This window comes from Mya arenaria, chromosome 16 (assembly GCF_026914265.1).
Source record: "Mya arenaria isolate MELC-2E11 chromosome 16, ASM2691426v1".
In the NCBI taxonomy this organism is placed as follows: domain Eukaryota; kingdom Metazoa; phylum Mollusca; class Bivalvia; order Myida; family Myidae; genus Mya; species Mya arenaria.
Window position 1 is genome coordinate 35,013,120 of NC_069137.1, and position 6,984 is coordinate 35,020,103.

Consider the following 6,984-nt stretch of genomic DNA (forward strand, 5'->3'; position numbering starts at 1 on the left):
TTGTTCCTAAAATTCACATCTGAAATGTTAATTAAAAAGATGTACATGTATGGTCATAACCTTAGTCTCTGTGTCACTCTTGGTCATGAAACTTGGTACACGCGTTTTAAATAGCATTAGTATACATGTGCACATATATAAATATAGCCAAGGTTCTTCTTAAAATACTGGATGAGTTATAGTCCTTCATTAATTTAGATGAATCTGCCAGGTGATGTTTTGCTTTAAGTATTCTTGAGTTCTCGTCGGATTGTTTTCAAACATTAGGGGGTCATTTCATGAAGAATCCTGGTGCTATTTTGCTCCTAGGAGGAATTTGCAACAAAAGAATTGCACTGTTTTAAACCCTTCCGAGGTACAAAATTGTTCCTAGGAGTCTTGATGTAATGGACCCCAGGTTCCCATTTCAATAGTCGATCTTATTCGTAAATTGAAATCAACTTAGCTTTATTTCGGTTATTTATATATATTTTTGAAAATTGAACTTGAGCAAAAATCGAGGTTGAAGGAACGAAAGTAATTAATTTGTAGATCAATGATATGTTCTCTGATGTTTGAAACAGAAACCAGGCAAGTCCTACTTTCTCAAAATAACAGTGTAACACACTTAGTTTCTTGTTTTATTTAGCCAAACTACTTATGGTGACGCTAAAGTGACCAATTAACCAGTGCTAAATTTACTTACGTTCGAAGTGAAAGTAGACAATTGTTTATTAAAATGATAATACTTTTGATAGTTTATCATTTTATATCTAATTTTGATGTACAATATTTAACAAGCATAATACATATATCCGTTGCATAATGTGAAACTGTATTAAGAAGTTGAGCAAATTTTACAAAAAAGATTTTATCAGATTTCCAATCAAAAGCATAAACATTCTCCGGAAATGCCTTTGTAAGAAAGATTTTTGCATTTTTGTAACCTGTAAATGAATTTAATCTACTAGTTTTCATTATTTTATTGAATAACTTTCTTATTTGATAATATATCATCAAGAACCCACAAGACACTCTTGATTAGGTAGTCTAGGGCATTTTGCCACAAAAACATTGTCATTTTGTCGAAGGACTTTCCCAAAAATTGCAAATGTTTTTGTTCCAAAATCTGATCTTTTTTTCGCAAAATTTGATCATTTCATAATTACCCCAAAACAAGTCGTAATTGATGCATGTTTTACTACTGAAAAAGATTGTTGTTTAAAACTAAACAAAACATGATCTATTTTCATTTTTCGGCCTTCCCCACCCACTTTTGCACTGTGGCAGGCCCTGACAAAAAATAATAATGAGAAAACAGACCTGTAAACAAAGTTTTAATTACAATTCTATCAAAACAAGGGAATGTTTTAAAAAAATCACCTTCTACCTAGATAATTGTTGAAAAAATAGTTCTGTACATACGTTTAATGTCACTTGAGCTTAGCAATTGACTTGATTTAAGACAAAAATAATATCGCTTTATCGCAATTAAATCTCCTCTAAAAATCTTAAAACCTTGATAAGGAGAATATTACACGTATATATCAAAACTTAAATAATGTTCTTATCTTGATACTGCTAAATGGGACTCGTGATTGTTAGAGAAATCTTGATGTGCATAGTGATCTGATCAAAACAATGATCACTATACCTGGTATCATTCGAATTTATATCATAATAAGAATGTTTAAATTTCGGCTAGAATAAATTATTTACACTGAGATATTCATGTTAAACCCACTGGCTCTGACTTCCTGTAAGGTAGAGGAAGCAAACTATGGTGGAGCAAGAACTAAATTTCGAAATAGACGCCTGGCTTACGACCCTTTCTTCCTGTTGTAAAATTGTTTACATTACTTAACAAGATTGGAATGGATCGCATCATGCATGATCAATGTTAAAACACCAATCAATAATAGTTCAAAGTCTTTAAGAATTCAAACCATTATTAGCAATTTAGTGACGTAAACTTACCAGTTGATAAATGGAAATAGAAAGTCCGTCTACAGATCGAGACTCGATGAAATTCCTATTTTGTCCCGTCATGTGAATGAAACAAAACTAGAAATGAATATTTAATACGCCTAAACCAAATAGGATAATTGTTTGGCTATTAATTGGCTATTATCACGTTACAATAAGACTTTGCGGACACATCCAATATGGAACTATCGTACATGGTCCATCTGATAAGCGTGAAGAATGGGGATTTTATTGCACATCGCTATTAAACAGACATTTAAGGTATTATTATAGATAGAATCTAGCTTAAGAACTAAGGAGTGAATGTCTGCCGATAATGCACTTTATTGGGCGTCATTATTTCATTAGTTACACTAAAGGTGTCCGATACCAAAACACATACGAATATTAATTATACGAATATTACTTACATACGAATATTACTTACATACGAATATTACTTACATACGAATATTATACGAATATTACATACATACGAATATTACGTACATACGAATACAACTTACATACGAATATTACTCACATACGAATATTACTTACATACGAATATTACGTACATACGAATATTACTTACATACGAATATTACTTACATACGAATATTACTTACATACGAATACAACTTACATACGAATATTACTCACATACGAATATTACTTACATACGAATATTACTTACATACGAATATTACTTACATACGAATATTACTTACATACGAATACTACTTACATACGAATATTACTTACATACGAATATTACTTACATACGAATATTACTTACATACGAATATTACTTACATACGAATATTACTTACATACGAATATTACTCACATACTAATATTACTTGCATACGAATATTACTTACATACGAATATCACTTACAGACGAATACTACTTACATACGAATATTACTTACATACGAATACTACGTACATACGAATATAACGTACATACGAATATTACTTACATACGAATATTACTTACATACGAATATTACGTACATACGAATATTACGTACATACGAATATTACGTACATACGAATATAACGTACATACGAATATTACTTACATACGAATATTACGTACATACGAATATTACGTACATACGAATATTACGTACATACGAATATTACTTACATACGAATATTACTTACATACGAATATTACGTACATACGAATATTACTTACATACGAATATTACTTACATACGAATATTACGTACATACGAATATTACTTACATACGAATACTACTTACATACGAATATTACTTACATACGAATACTACTTACATACGAATACTACTTACATACGAATATTACTTGCATACGAATATTACTAACATACGAATATTACTCACATACGAATATTACTTACATACGAATATTACGTACATACGAATATTACTTACATACGAATATTACTTACATACGAATATTACGTACATACGAATATTACTTACATACGAATATTACTTACATACGAATCACTCTGCATTATATGAGAATCATTTGAAAGTGTTTTAATTGTAGGGAAAAATGTAAGTTATCATGAAAATATAACAACCACCGTTTTGGCCTTGAAAAGATGGTTAATTAGGTTATTTCAGGTTCGACTACAGTTAAAAAATAATGAAAAAAACCCTTAAACATTTGTGTATTAGCAATCAGCAAGCGATAGTCTTTCACAGGATAGATCTACCAAATTTATTTATGGTTACATTGCCTCAAATTTAGCGCGATGTTTTGTATAAGGCTGATTAAAACAATATTTGTTGATCTAATACCTTTACCTTAAATGATTTGACCTCAAACAGTTACTAGAGAGGTCACCAAACCTGTCTAGAAACACGTTTGTCTTTGCGGAATGGCCATAAGTCACGTGATCAATCAGAGCTGTGTCAATATATAAGGTATACATGTATTATGTTCAGCTCAATTTGTATCTGCATATATATCGGCAAATTAGCATTTTGTAATTTACAAATGTTTAATGAAATAACATGGACGAGACGTACAGATTACATGACAAACAATATATATGAATAATGATAGGTCCTTTAACGCCGATTTCGATGTGTAAAGACAGCGCACTATTGACTGAAATATCAGCTGCATATGCTCAAAATTAATAATTTGATCGTTTATTGGTTTTATTCTCAAAATGTGATCAACGCAGATCAAAGTCAACGAATTTAAAGACAAATTTTGAACATTTAAAAACATACGCACGGCACGAGATTTCAGTATCGTAGTTTAATTTCAACCACGATCTCTTTTGGCTAGGAGACATTTGACCACGCTGAAAAAGTGTTATTTGTCAGTAAAAATGACCGGTTGACCTATACACTGTTATTCTAAATTGTATATTCGATGTTAATAGATAAATGGCAGAAAAATGTAAAATAAAACATTTGGTTTGATATTGTATAATGAAGTGCATGCCTATTAGAGTTCCTGCACTTCAGGAAGGTTCTCTTAAATGCTAAGTAATAGTTAGATGACATAAAGTAATATCTTAATGATTAAGAGTTGGCGGAGTGAGCGGAACGAACGACCTCTTCTTAATCATTAAAATATTACTTCAGGTTATCTAACCGACTAAGAATACAACCGTTTTTGCTGAAACATTGTCAACGCAAATCTGACGTGCATCAAAGGAGTGGCAGGAGGCGGTCCTTTAAACCCTCGCAAAAGTTGAAATTCTTAATGATTAAGTATAATTGCCTATTTGCAATTTCATTGCCTGAGAAGGTAGGTTGTATTCAAAATCCTTATGGAGACCAATTCACTAAGGTATGAGACGGTGTATATGTAATGATATTCGTATCTACCTTGTTACAATTCAACTGGACATCAGTAGTCGAGAGAACTTGAAGCCGTCTAATGCAACCTGGTCGATCTGGACCTTCCATCGGAATGATTTGTTGCAATTTGCAAGCTGAAACAAGGTTACGTTCAGTGAGCTTGGCTGGCTTTTTTGAACCGAGGCTGTGAATCATTTTAGGTGTCATTTTTCAATTTTTTTTTAGGATTCTAAATTGTTTTCTTTGCACTCATACATCACCAAATTTCTCCAAATATGCTTTTAAATTTCTATTATCACTGAAAATGGGCTCCGCGGCGTCAGGCCATAAATGCAGCCAATGGGCACGGTCAGGCAACACGATACGAACCGGAGCACGACGATAAGTTTCGTTAGATGCGATTAACTTGTGTTATCTACACCCTGCAGTACATATCTCGATGATTATGGGCCGTTTCTATAGGTATGAAAACATTATTATTAACTTAACCGTTATAGCGAGTTGTGCAAATAGTGGTATACGTGTCTGCCCTGTACATTTGTTTTAACATTTTAAGCTGTTATTATATTGACTGCAACGGCCTGTTCAAAATAAAATGTAAGCAGCGTGATTTTCAAACGTCATTTTCGGAAAAATATCTAGGGAGTTAAATATTTACGCCGCGAGATTGTTTAGTCGGAACGCAAAATATCGCGGATGTGACTTATTATGTCGAAGACAAAAATCTCGCAGAATGAATGGACGATACTGGCTAACGTAGATCAAACATGATAACTATTTCCCCTGAGGTTGAGGTAATAATTTGTTTGGATACGCCTTATAATTTGTATATACGTGTACTTTACTTTGTGTATAATATATTATATAAATTGTATATATCAACTTTTGCCATAACTGTTTGACGCATGATGATGAGAAAAAAAACTTATTTAATTAATGCTGCAAATATACTTAATACGTTAAATTCTCTTTAGTTTTACTTAAAACGCCTCCACTATTTCCCTCAGAGATGATATTTATTTTTGATGCATGTACAGTCAACGAAATGTATCAGAAGTATTTATAATAAGTATTTTTACTGTCACTAAAGCATTATTTTCTGTGACCATTCTTGTCTTTCAGGGAAGTTAAATAAGGCTACTGGAGAAGTAACAAACACCACTGGCGTGCGAATTTTGGCGACGGCAGCAGTGACAACGTAGACGGCAACACGATATTCGTCGATGGGGGGTGGGGGGGGGGGGTATCAAAGACAGCGGGTGCACGAATTTCAGCTGCATGAGATGTAACATGGCCGACCACAGTTTTTCGCGATAGGTAAAGAAAGGAAAACCATGGGCACACGAATTTCGGAGACGAGAGCGGTAGAAATTTTAGACATGGGGGGACGATAATTTGATAATCAAGTACTAATATTATTAAGAGTTTATTGAAAAGTAAACTTAGACAACACAAAGCAGAGTCTTATTTTTTATGTATTTAAATAGTGCCAGAACACACCTTTGAGAATTTTAAAACCTAAAACTGTTCCCAAACGGTTGAGCCTTATTAATCTAATGTGACAACATGTTTACTCTGGTATTTCACACATATGTCAATTTCTCTAATGCCATACAGAAGAAACACTTAGAAAAAAAACTATGTTTACTTCCAAATTCTGTAAATGTGTACTTTAATTACAAGTAGAACTAACTCTTGGTATCTCAATACTTTCAAATATTGACTACCAGGAGTACTTTGTGATTATCTGTCTTCTTGCTATTATATGTGTTTTCGAACTTAGTTGTATTGTCAAAATAAATGTAAGAACCAAACTGCGCCTAAATAATAATTGGATATACGAAAAGAATAACGAATAAAATGATAAGAAAATGTAGTAATTTACATTCAACAAGTACCCAAGAAGTCGCCCTGACTGTGTTCTTAGGTGATATAAGAGAACATCGCTGCGGTGAGTATCCGTTGGAACCCACATGAGTTTAGTATGAGCGTCGCCTTTACAATAACTATCAAGGGAATCGATCCTTGTGCCGCCTATATAAACATTTCCTGTTTTGTCCTCGCTGTTACAGTGAACGCTCGCACTCTTCCATGGGACAGTTTTCATACTGGGAGTTTCTGTCCATATCTTAAAGTGATTATACGATATTATAAAGGACGGTTTTGATGGTTTGTTGTTAGTAATGAATAATTGCTAGATTTACTCGATGCTAATAT